Source organism: Magnolia sinica, chromosome 16 (assembly GCF_029962835.1).
Source record: "Magnolia sinica isolate HGM2019 chromosome 16, MsV1, whole genome shotgun sequence".
Classification (NCBI taxonomy): domain Eukaryota; kingdom Viridiplantae; phylum Streptophyta; class Magnoliopsida; order Magnoliales; family Magnoliaceae; genus Magnolia; species Magnolia sinica.
The window spans coordinates 28,552,295-28,565,827 of record NC_080588.1 but is presented as its reverse complement, the minus strand read 5'-3'; the positions used below and the strand labels follow the sequence as shown (position 1 = coordinate 28,565,827).

The following is a 13,533-nucleotide window of genomic DNA, read 5'->3' as shown; positions in this document are numbered from 1 at the left end:
GAAAGAATTTAAGGGTGTTTCTGATTTGAGAGAAGCTGGAGTGAAGTGTTAAATCATCATAGGAAGCTCCCAAAAAAGACTGCCAGGTGGGTTCCACCTCCAACAGGGTGGTGAAAACTTGATGGGAAATTTCTGGTGCTTTGGCATTGGGGGAATTGTCGGAGAATGACCAAGGAAGAACCAACTGCAGTCGGGCAGAACTAGAAGCAATAAAAAAGAAGGGCTGCAGCTGACTGTTACGATCCTTGGCTCCTTGGATAGTGTGTTATCGTTGGAGGCGGCTCAAAAAGCTGCTAGCGTGGGTTACTTGAATTGCGTCCTTGGAAGCCGTATTTCAGGGTCAACGAGATGAGGGGGCCATTGTTGTCATTTTTCAACCTTGTTCTGCTTAGTTCCTTGAATGGAAAACTCCTTGGCTGATGTTTTGGCCAAGGGTAGCAAGCAATATTTATATGTTGGTGACACTTTTCCATTTCCTTAATGACACTGCCTCCATCTTTTCTCAAAAATGGCTGTTATTTACTTATTTATAAAAAGGGTGCAGATTAGACACTTTTTTCATTGCCTGAACATACACTGATGCATGTAAACTGCTTTTTCTTTTTTCTTTTTGCTGACTGGAATGGGTGGGTGAACTGGCACAGGTGGCACTCCAGTGATTGCATGAGTTGCAAAATTGATGGGCATCCTGAATGTTGGAATTGTTACAATCCCCTTTTCTTTTGAGGGATGAAGGCAGGCTGTTCAAGCACAGGAAGGAATTGCAGCTTTGAGCGACAATGGCCCACTGATTGTCATCCCAAATGACGAGTTGCTCACTGCTGTTTCCCAGTCTACTCCCGTGACAGAAGCATTCAATTTGGCTGATGATATACTTTGACAAGGTATTCATGGTATCTCTGATTCAATGCGGTATGAATTTCATATTTGTGCACTTTGTTTTTATCCATGGCCTTTTATTATTTCTGTTAAGAATTGATTGTGTATTGTGTGTACAAGATATACTATTATGCTGCTTGGTTCATAGAAATTTGATGGAGTGCCATTCCCACTCTACACACGAAGCATGTATGGTGATCGAGTGATTGGAGATGTTGATCGTGTTGGGGTTGTTGGGCGCATTATGTATGGCTATCACCTATCGGCCAAAACTTGTAGTGATTGAACTCGTGAGTATCTAATCATGGTGAGTATTGCCCATTGATTATGGATCACTGCTCACTATTGGTTAAGCATCCCTAATCATGCCATTTATCATATGGCTATTGTAGTTTTATTATCTTTCCTTGTTGGGATATGGTCTGTCCATGTGATGGCCACCAATTCTGAAGCAGGACATCTGGAAATAGAATTACCGGAACGGTTCTGTGAGATAGGTGCAGAAAGAACTGAAAGGTCAGCAAGTATTAATGCTTGTGAAGAGTGAATTCCAGCAAGGGAAAGTAAAGGCTGCAAGTGAAGGCTTAAGCAGCAGAAAACGTACCAAAATGGTAAAATAGATAGATGTTTTGAAGAAAGAGGATGGAAGGGTGAACGGCCATGTATGAAGGGATAATTAGCTCGAGATCTCTCCAAGCCGTAGACAGTGTGGACTCGCACCATGTGCAGAAATGGGAAAAGACAACTTATTCTTTCATTCAATAATAATTCCAAATGTCTTGGTTCATATACATATAGGACTGGTTGAACATAGTTTTCCGAACAGAATGCGAACTGTGTCATTACATGAATTTGTATTTGATAAACTCCAATCTATAAAATAGTTTGAAAAGCTTCTCCTACTTCAAATGGGTCTGCGGTTCAGATAAATTTGCAAGTTGAACAAACACATAGTTTAACATTCATGATCTTATGTTTACGTATCCATATGTATCATATGTGTATTCTTTACATGGCGGATGAATGGACTGGTGTCTAACTGGAGAAGGAATTGGTGCGTGAGAAGGGCTTTTCCTATGCTGTTTGTTGTCTGTTTCCTGGAGGAACGTTTGGAAGAGATCTGGTGAAGTGATGGAGTTTTTGATCACCTTGAAGAGGGGAACAGCTGCTATAAGGGGTTGTGCATTCATTAGGATGGGAATGGTAGAAGAATTTGAGAGGGCAGTTGCTCAGATGAATGGGAAATTGTTTTTGGGGAGGAAGCTTACAGTGCATAGTGAAAAACAGGCCAGATGTTGTAAACAGTATGTTGGAGAGGTGACAGGGAACCAGCGGAGATGATGTGAAGTAGAGCAGTGGGTCTTCTGGAGATCCAAAGAGTCGTATGGGAAGCTGAAAGGGAAGCAAGTGTCGGTCAGAAGATCCTTCAGTGAAGTGGTGAAAGGGAAGACCTCGGAGCCCTCTGCGGGGGAATGTAGCTCAACCCCCCGAACCAGTTGCACATCAGGAAAGAGATTTTGGGCTTGGGTTGAAGAGAGAGCTAGGAAGAACGGTGAAGGTACTAAGTAAGAGGTTGTTGGGCCTGGGTTGAGGAGATGGGAGCTAGGAAGAGAGGTGAAGGTCCTAGGTGTGCAACTCGGGTGGGTTGGGTTGGGTTGGGTTGGATTGAGGGTCAACCTGAGGTCGATCCAACCTCAAGAGGATCCAACCTGAACCTGCAACCTCACCTGAATTCCATCCCAAGGTTCCCAACCCGAACCTGATCCGAATTCCTCCGTACTTAACCCTAAACTGACCTGATCTGGCCCACCCGACCCAAATTCATGTGATTATTCACAACCCAAGCCGACCCAAATTTGCTCGACCTAAACCCAACCTGATTTCAGATTTGCATTGGAGTTTTCCAATCCTAATCCAACTTTAGGACCCTGACAACCTGAGACAACCCAACCTGAATTCCGGTTTGGGTTTGGCTTGACCCAAACCCAAGTTGCAGCTCTAGAAGGTACATCTGGAGGTTTTCTCAGTTCCTGGAAGGTGCTGAAGTGGTGCCTAGTTGCTACAGTTAAGGTTGGAGTGTCAATTATGAAGGTAGGTGAATGGCTGTCTGAGAGCTGCTGTGTTGGAGGACTGTGTTGTCAAGACTCTTAACTGCTCTAGTATGTGGTTATCCTCGTGTTCTGAAGCTGTTTTTGAGAGGATTATTCATGCTAGCAGAATCATCAAGGATGGTCCAATCATATCTATCTGTCATTGGGTTGATTGGACCCTGCTAGGTGAAGGGAGAGGAGTGGTTCCAGCTGCAGAGCTCGCCACTGGAGATCCGGATTCTAGATGCGATGAAAGTTGCTGGTTCATGCATCAGCATCAGTATTGTAGTAGAAATAGACTCAAAGATACTGTACTGTGAAGAGATCAATTTTGCTAGGATGAACGTTAGGAAGGGCTCAAAGCTGCTCCAATGAGAACTGAAGTGTGCATTGGGGATGTGGTGATTGAGATTACGATTGTTGGCTAAAGTAGCATAAGGGAAGGGAAGGTAAAGGATGCGGCTGGGGCGGTTAATTATCTGCTGTAGGAAGAGCTAGAGGGGTGGTGTCTTAAGCCATTGAGGGAAGGTGTAAGGAATGCATGCACCTGCAGGCTACCAGCAAGGGGGGAATGCATATTGTGCCCAAATTGGTGCTGCAGGTGGTCAGGGTGATGCTTCCAGGCTGATGTTCAAGACAGATGAAATTGATGACTTTAAATCAGGATTGTGTGTGGCTGCTGTGGAGTTTGTGGAACTCCTTCATGGAGGTGCTCGTATAGACTTTCCCTTAGTGGTTGTTAGGCAGTATGGATTTTGGGTAATTAGGAACTGGAATCCAATATTTTCAACCCAAATCATGTTTGGCACCACCCCAAAATTCTGGATTTCAAATCCAACTTGGATTGAAAATCCTCACAAGGGCCCATTTTACAATCCAATAGAAAAGGTGGGGTGCAAAATTCTAGATTTTCAATCCTCTCCAACTATCATAACTGATTGGGCAGGATCAGTTGATGATAGAAAAAGTACTTCAGGATATGTATTCTGTATGGGATCAAAGGTTATCTCATAGTCATCAAAGAAGCAGATGACATTTGCGTTGTGATCCGCCAAAGCAGAGTATATTTTAGCTAGTGGAGCAACATGTGAAGCAATATGGATTAAAAAGATTTTGGTCGATTTACAAAATGAACAAAAATCACCTACTTCTATTTTCTGTGACAACATGTCAACAATTGCCATGACAAAGAATCCAGTCTTAAAGTACATCGAGCTACGCCATCACTTCATTAGGGAGTTAGTTGAAGGACAAATCGAGCTGAAGTTTTGCAGGTCAGAAGATCAACTCGCAGATATTTTCACCAAGGCCGTGACCATAGAAAAGTTCATCAAATTCAGAAAAATGATGGGAGTGCAAGATTTTTAAATTAAGGGGGAGTGTTGAAAATAAAATTTGAAAATAAATGCTATTCCTAGTCTAGTATAAAAAGTATCTAGAAAGTGTGTTTTGAGAAATGTCTAGAAAGTATCCCTAGTCTAGTTTAGAAAGTGTCTTTTGAGTTTCCTAGGTAATTAATGCTCTTTATAGGAAGTTGTAGTGCATTTACTCATGTATATAGATTCTTCCTCAAAAGTCTATAAAATGGGACCTTCATGTGCGTAGGAGGTAAGAGAAATCCTCCCTTCCAACAATTCAAAGCAATGTAATATCCACTTTCATAATTCAAAATATGCAAAAACATTCTACTTACAATACTCCTTAGTCCAAAAATCTTTTCTTCCTCTCCCCTTCTCCAACATTAACTGCTCTCTCCTACTCTCGTTAAGGTCCAAAATCCAGGTTGTCAAACATAATTTCTAGATTTTACAGGATTAAAATTCCAGGCTGCCAAATGCAACTGGAAGAATGCAAAATCCAGGATTTGGATTCTTAAGTCAGAATCTATGCTGCCAAATGACCCCTAAGTCGTGGTACGTGCAAGGTATTCAAAATCGGTTATGTATCGGCCGATATGTAACGGTAATGGTATCAACCGTTACGTGATACGGCCCCGAAACAGGGCACCTTAGTTTTTTGGGTTTGTAACGGGCGTTACGGTATCGTAACAACTGTTACGAGCCATAATCCTAAAGAAAATGGGAAAAAAAGAACATACCTTCTTTTTTTTTCTTCTTCTTCTTCTTATTATTATTGGGCTGCTGCAGCTACGGCTGCGGCGGCAGCAGTTGTAATGCCCCCCCTTCTCTCTCTCTCTCTCTCGTTTCGGTCCCCTCTTTTCTTTCCCCCTTTTCTTTTCATTTCCCTCTTCTTTTCATTTTTCAGAAAAAAACAAATGGACTGCGTGGCTGTTTCACAACCACGCAGTTTTCTTTTTTATACTTTGCAGTGCACGCTGCATAGTGCGCACATATTGTTTTGTTACGTGGGGGTGGGGCCCACCTTGATTTATGTGTAGTAAATCCATGTCGTCCATAATTTTTCAGGTTCATTTTAAAGCACGATCCTTGAAATGAAGGGATCCAAATCTCAATTAGACCATGCAGTTGGGATTAAATGCCCACCGTTAAAATCTTCTTAGGGCCCACAATAATGTTAATTTTCCATTTAACTTGTTGATGAGGTCACATAAACCTTCACCTTGATGAAGGGAGAACACAAATAACAGCTTGATCCCAAAATAAAATGTGTTAAGAAAATTTTAATGGTGGGAATTAAATCCTTATTTTGTGGTCCACCTAGGATTTGGATTAACCTCATTTTTTGGTCCATGCCTTGAAATAAATTGGCAAAAAGGATGGACCACATGGATATACAACAAATGCATTGAGGTGGGCCCCACTTTTAAAGGCATGCTCTCTAGTGGTCCACCGAAGATTTAGATCTACTTGAATTTTTGGACCATGCCTTAAAATGGGTTGGCAAAACGGATTAACGGAATGGATATACAAATACATCAAGGTGGCTGGCCTTGTCCACTAGCGGTCCACGTGAGATCTGGATTTACCTCATTTTTTTCCAATACCTTAAATGAGTTGACAAAACGGATGGATGAGATGTATACATAATACATAATCAAGTGAACCCCACCGTACATGTCCCTGAAAATTTATACATGAGGTATATATCAACTCAAAATTAACCAATTAAATTTTGGGACCATTGTTGCTAAGTCACAATCCCAAAATTAAATTGTTTGAACAATTTTCACTATTAGTTCGCGGACACTTTTTTTTTGAAATAGGACCATTTGATATTTTTCATTTTTCACTATCTAATAAATGTCCACCAATCTATTAGTGGTATAAGTGCCAATAGATTGCATTAATTTAAGGCTAGTTTAGGGCATCAAATGGTCCCCTAATCAGCTCTGAATTGACAACACTATTTACCCCAATTTAATTTTAACTATTATTATTATTATTATTTTTAGGTATATGAATTACATAATAGGATACAAAAGTCCCTAAACTCTATATATTGAAATGAAATATATGTGAGTCACGAAGTATGCAATGCATTAGCACTATAAATAAAAGGAAAACTTGAAAATATAAGATGTTTTGGTATTACATTCATTATAGTAAATTTATATAGATATTATATAGTTAGAAAACTAAATATAAAAGGTTTGTAGTTAATTCCAGGTTGTCAGGTTCATAAATCCATCAGACAACCCGATATAGCATTTTCACCAAAGAGTGGACCGTTACACCATCATAAACATGTTCCAAATTATAAATGAATGCATATTTGGAATATTTAGAATATTCCGGATTTAATGGATTTTATTCCATAATTTTTTGACCAAAAATGTTTTTTGCACCGTTACACACTCCGTGTCGGCCGATATGGGGCGTATCCGTGTCGGTAACGGTGGGCACCGTTACGCCCACCGATATTGCAATGGAACACATTGGGTACATGAGACTTTGGGAGTGAGGCTATTGAGGAGCGTGATGTTCTCCTTCATCACAATCAGCATCTCTTAGCTGTTGGCAGAGCATGCAGCGACACAACATCTTGCAAGTTTTCAGAATTTGTTTTCCATAGAATTTTTTTTTTTCCAAAAAATTTAAAGCAACCAAATGGGCCCTTATGGTTTATGTACCCATATTTATAAAGTTGTAGGCTATAGTTTCCCTTTTGCACTCAAATTTCTCTCCCAATAACATGCACAAATCCATAGCAATTTTTGAAGGGATTCGCCACATGTGATCATCCAAGTGCATATGCAGATTGATCCAGGGTGGAACCTGATTCCCTTAGTCGGGTCCAGATGAAACTTTTAATGGCACATTTGCTGTGAAACCATGATGTAGGAAAACTCAGGTGAGGCTTGCTCCCATTTCTCATCTTTTATTCTTAGAATAAAAGATGTGGATCATCAGCCAAGTTTGTTTCCAACCATTCCTCTGAATGCTATTGATCATATCATTAGGATCATCCTATATGGGTGTTTTTTGAACCTTTCTGAACCTTTTACATAGACCGTTTGGTGCCAAACAGTAGGTGTTACCATGAAAATCAGGTTGGTCCACTTCATGTGGATGACACCTTTGGAACCAGCAGACAACCAATGGTCTGACTCATCATATAGTTGTGGCCTGTCTAACAAGTGGATCAGCCTGATTTTTGACAAGAGCGATCATCGTGATGTGACCTTTTGTTTGCTTAGTATGGATGTCATACACAAGTGACATGTTGGCAGGAAAGATAGGCCTGCATGGCAAGTTCCCATGTGGGTTGCATGTAGGTGATCAATTCTCTACTACAATACCAAAGTATTTTTCCTTCTAAATATGAAAACTACAGTACTTGTGTGGGTCCTACCCATCCTTTCTTTCTTTTCTCCTTCACAAAACCACAGTTCTGAGTGGATCTACCCATCCTTTTTTTTTCCTTTTTTCCTTTTCTCCTTCACCTTCCATTATATTTTCTTCACCGTGTACATGTGCAGTGGCCCCAAAACTAAGCCCATCCAGGTCACGAGGCGAGCCACCTTTGTATGAAGAATGAATGGTTCTATGTTCGAGGTACATGTCTGGTCTACGTGATGAATACGCCTGCTTGATTTTCGGGTTACGAGGTATACCAAGTTGGGGCCACCTGAAAAAAGCCTGGATCTTGCATATGTGCCACATTGGCATTCATAGGGGTACTATGATTAGGTTGGCTAATCCATGGGAGAAGATGGTCAAGATCTTTGATCTTTACCTTTTCCAACATTCCCATCATCCGAAGAATTGGACAATTACCCATTGTACCTCTTGGTCAATTTGTGTGATGTAGATGGATAAATCGAGCTGTTGCAATCATCTCGGTGATACCATCTTTGGATCAAACCATTGATTCTTGAAATCGAAGGCAATGAAAACCTCATAATGTTATTTATGCAATCCTGATTGATCAATGATACGATTTTCTCAACCAGGCACTGGGGATGTGCTTTGTTCAACTAACATAGCTTAATCCAAATGGATTTAAACAAAATATTTATTGTCATTTGCCTCCATGAATGTGATCGGATTATTAGTCTTTTGCAGGGTAGAAACCATTCACTGTGAATCCTCCATCAATAGCAATGACTTGGCCGGTGATATATGAAGCAACAGGCAGGCAAAGGAACGCCAATAAAGATGAAACCACCTTTGGATTGCCAAAGTGTTGAAGGGGAGTTTGAGCCATCATTCCTTCCACCAATTCCTCGTTTCCAAGAACCTTTAAAAGGAGGAGAAAAGAAAAAAAAAGAAAAAGAACAAGAAAAAAAAGAAAAGACGAAGATAAAACATGAATTACATTATTGTTGTGAGGGGAAATAATATAGTAGACTACAAACTGCTGTAATAGGGTACTAGACCAATCTGAGAGGAACAAGTGGAATCCAGAACTAATTTTCCAAAATTTTCTTTGATTTTATTTATTTATTTTGCTTAAAATTGCTTTCAGGATTCCACTTGTCCCTCTCTTGTTGGTCTAAATACCATATGTTAGTTCATATTCTATTGTTTCATTCCCGTATGAGAGATGTACCTTTCAATAAGTTTGTGAATTATCAAATTCTCATTGGGGTGGAGTAGCCAGTTGTCCAGAACCGAAAGGTCCATTGCACCCAATTAAAAATGCACTTTCTGCTTAAGGAAAATGCTGATAAACTGGCAGCATGACGGATGATACACAGAACTATAAATTGCTTACAAATTGCCATGTGGCATGCAGGTAATTCAAATTAATTTGTCTAGATCATGGGGACCCAGTTTAGATGTACAAGGAACTGAAAGTCACACTTATTTGACTATCGGATTGGTGAACGTTTGTTGGACAGTTAAAAATTTAAAATATCTGATGGCCCTATTTCGACCAGTGTCCATGAATCAGAAGTTAGGATTGTTGAAACAATCTGATTTTGAGACTGTGACTTGGCAATATTGGGTGCCTCAAAATTTAGCCAGTTTAATTTGGGTTGATGCATGCCATGTCTACAATTTGTGAGTGCCTGTGTATCAAGGGCCATAGTATGAAATAACTCCCACATTACCCAAATGGTGGTTTTTTTTTTTTTGGCAGGAGTCAAACCTCCAGGGATTCAGATTCAGAAGGGTGATTGGTTTTCCAGATTCTTTCAACCGTACGTGAATAGAAAATTGGAGGGGAGAATTTTACAGGGGCAGACATGGTGGTCTTGTTCATCCATGGTGCAACACAATTAGTGCGTATATTGTCTTACGCCCACTCACATGCCAGATTCTTTGTCAGGTGATTCAATGCTCCTAATAAAAATAAAAGACTAATTAGAAATTCTATGATTCATTTGTCATTACAAAAAAAAAAAAAAAAACACTCTTGAATGTGTTGTGCAGTGGCACATGTGAGATTTCAGCATTCCTTCAGGTATGTTACCCTTTTTAGATCTGCTGGCCTTAAACTTAGGCCATTTCACACTTCAGCTGGGCTACAGCATATCAAAACAAATGAATGGATAGAGGAGAGAGAAAATAAATAAATAAATAAAATAACCATCAATTTATTTTGTATGTTGTGGCCCTCCTGAACAATGGAATTGTCTGGTTTTGAGGCAGAAGATTTAAGCATGATTTCCAAATTTATGGGATGCTTGTATCTCACACATGCATTTCATAATTGCAAATGTGCCGATGTGTGGATGTGTATGACTCCACATGTGTGGAAATAGACAGCCTCTAATTACACATGTGCAAATGTGTCATTCCAAGCTGTCCATCAAGCAGTTACTACAATGAAGATTCCCTTGCCCCATAAGGCTAGTCAACTGATCAGGTCTCCCAGAATTTGTGAATCAAATGAATGGCTTAGAGGAACACACCCAATTTTTTTTTTCCTACCCATCCATTTGTTCCTCAAATTGCCGAGGACCTCAGATCAGTTGAGCAAGGGATTCTACATGGTTGGAACTGCCTGATGGACAACTTCGAGCCCCGACCCCCTTGTAAGTGGGTCTTTGTTGTGGCATGGACCAGTGGGGCTGGGTCATCGTGTGTGTTTGCGGTTGATTAGCAAACTTCCAAGGAAGATTATAACTTGGGTTTTATGTTAAGAGCCATGATCAGATACAACGGTTGCATCATAAGTTATGATACAACCACTTTCCCTCCCAAATATTCACATATGCAGAATATCCTATTGGTGCAAAAAGTGGGCCACCTTATGATGATCACCTGGAATGAGAATTAGGTTGGATCAAACAGAGTGGGACGAAAATGTCAATGATAGAGCCTGTAGTACAATGACTGCATCAGCTTGATTTTCATACTAGGTGGTCATCATGGTGTGGCCCGGATTTTGTACCAACGGCATATACTACATGTGAAATTGTCTGCATTATAAGTAATGATACATCCAACGGCTGTATCTGATCATTTCTCTTCACGTTTTTCATGAGATTACCTTTCAGAGCTGAATAAACTGTTGCTGCACATGTAGCTACTGAACTAGCGGCCGACGATAAGAAAACTATGCTTCCCTGTCCTGATGCTTTCAAGAGAGGGAGAGCAAGTTGGCTTAAATGGTACGCTGATTCAAAGTTGGTAGCCGTTACGAATGAGAATTCTTCTGAAGTGACCTCAGGTTTTGGCTTAAGGAGGAATGTCGCCGCATTGCAAATCTAAAGAGCAAGGCAACCATAACCAAAAACCATTGAAAAAAATAAAATAAAAATGGATCGATGCAATTTACTTAGTTAAGAAGGCTTCTGGTGCCACAAACCAGGTCATTCTGACTAATCAGGTGGACCACGTCATGGATTTAAGTATTGGAATGGTTTAAGAAAACATCCCAATGGTTCACATTCAACATATAGATATGACCCTCCGGATGAGTGGAACAGAATATATATATATATATATATATATATATATAATGCACGCCCCACACAAACCCATGCATTCACACCACAGTGAGATTTCACCAAAATGGGCAGTCGAGCCCATGACCTCTGTTGAAACTCTTGTAAGTCTACCACCGTGGCATTACTAAAGACCCCAAGTAATACATGGCTTTTAGGACACCAGATTCATTTTTTAGTCCACGTCTGGGTGCATGGTTAAACAATGATAAGTTACATTGATGGAAAAGAACACTATACAATGTATGTAGACCTCATGGATGGATGCCTTCTCATGAGGGAAAGTGCTTTCCTAGGATTAGGTTTTAGAGTTGAGCGAAGCATTTCAAATCAAACCTTAATAACACTCCCATTTAAAGAGCGAGAGTGGATGGGTGTTGCCCTTACCATGGGCCCCACCATAATGACGTGTTGTATATCCATGCCATCCACACGTTTTTCCAGCCCATTTTAGGATGTGTTTCTAAGAATTAAGAAGATCCAAATATCAGGTGAATCACTCCACAGGAAACAGTGGTGATTGAAGGTTCACCGTTAATAATTTCCTAGTGCCCACAGTAAAATTTCATTTCCATCCAACCCCTTAATAAGGTCAACCAGACCTGGATGAAGAGATAATATGAAGATCAGCTTGATCAAAAACTATTCCGGCCCACAAAAAGCTTTTAATTGTCATTCAACAATATTTCCAGTTGTGTGGTCCACCTGAGATTTTGATATGCTTAATTGTTAAGATCACGTCCTAAATTTATATGGGAAAACAGATGGACGGCATGGATACACAAAAAACCCATCAAGTTGGGCCCCACATGGTAAGGTTACTTAGCACCCACTAACCATTCTAATCGGCTAGTGCGAGACCTATGAAACCATCCTCAGGGATGACATCACAGAAAATGGGGGTTTAAAGTGGACTACTATGACTCGTCCCAATTTTCAACTATTGGTAATTAGCCTATTAATTTAGTAACATTCGGTGTGTGTGTGTGTGTATACATCTCATCATGCTACACTTTTCTTGTGTATGCCCATACTTTATACAAGGTAATGTAACACATATTTGGTGATGACATGATGAATGGACCAACTTAATTTTTGGGCCAACACTGATGACTAACAAAGGTTTTTAATGACTAGGATCAAGCAATTATACACACACAGATACTCAAAATGAAAAATGATTCAGTGCAAATATTTTTACTCAAATTATGGTGAAGTTGTGTGGGCCCCACTATGATGTGTTGATGACATCGACTCTGACTATCAGAGGCGCCAGATCTTGTTTAACAATAAGCCAAAAAATCATTCTGATTGGAAATTCAAATGGACCACAACGTAGGGAACAAGGATGCACGCCGTTGATTTTGGAAATGCCCCACCGTGCTATGTATGTGCCATCCACCCTATTCATGTGAAACATCTGCCCCGTCTGAAGGATGAACAGACATACGGCCATTCTTAAACCCAGGTAGGGACTCAGAGCATATCAATGTTTAGCATGCAATCTCAACTTGTTCCTGCTGTAGTGGCCTACCTGAATTTCTTATCGGTCTGATTTTGAACACGATGCCAAACAAAGGGATGGTCCGTTTGATGGTTGGAGTGGATCTCATCAACACGTCAATATGGATTGGAGCCCATAGTGATTCATTTTATAGCAAGAGCCAAAAAATGAGACAGATCCAAATCTCAGGTGGACCACACCACAGGAAATCAGTAGTGATTGAAAACCTGACAATTAAAACTTCCTAGGGTATATTGTAACGTTTATTTCCATCCAGCCTATTAAAGGTCACACAGACCGAAAACATAAAAAACTCTTGTGGCCTCAACCATTTCTTGTAGTGTGGTCATAAGCTCATTTTTGGACTCAAGCACTAAAATGAGATGGAAAAAAAAATGGATGGATGGCCCGGATAGAACGCATACATCATTGTCGGGGATACTTTTGCAGTCTTAAGCATGTAATCCGCGTCGCATGGGATTCATAACAAATGTTTTCGGACGCTGTAGCCACACAGACGCTACTGGAAGGTGATTTCCTTGGAAGAGAAAAGATACGTCCTCCATCAGCTTCTCACGGGCCTCACGCACTGATACATAACAAACAGAACCCGTTACACGGAAACCCGTTTCTTTCGATACACCAAGGCACCCTTCCAGCTCAGCTTCGTTACGTGCACATGTATGTACGGGCGCTTCGAACTCGGCCAGCTCCTCCACTATAGCATGCCTGTACGACAT

General features: G+C 40.5%; 1 protein-coding gene and 1 pseudogene across 10 annotated transcripts in view; one reads left to right on the top strand and one right to left on the bottom strand.

Moving 5' to 3' along the window:
- The window catches only part of LOC131228629 (pentatricopeptide repeat-containing protein At4g20740-like), a 27,454-nt gene extending 18,451 nt beyond the window's left edge, over positions 1–9,003 (top strand). For 6 of the 10 annotated variants that reach the window (XM_058224415.1, XM_058224420.1, XM_058224419.1 and 3 more), the window contains 2 exons: positions 645–884; positions 8,456–9,003. The gene's annotated coding sequence lies outside the window, so the exon portion shown is untranslated. Of the gene's footprint in view, positions 1–644; positions 913–7,869; positions 7,946–8,445 lie in introns of all 10 variants that reach the window. The other 4 variants (XM_058224417.1, XM_058224418.1, XM_058224414.1 and 1 more) reach the window with 4 other exon arrangements.
- On the bottom strand, positions 8,258–13,533 carry LOC131228792 (tropinone reductase homolog At5g06060-like; annotated as a pseudogene).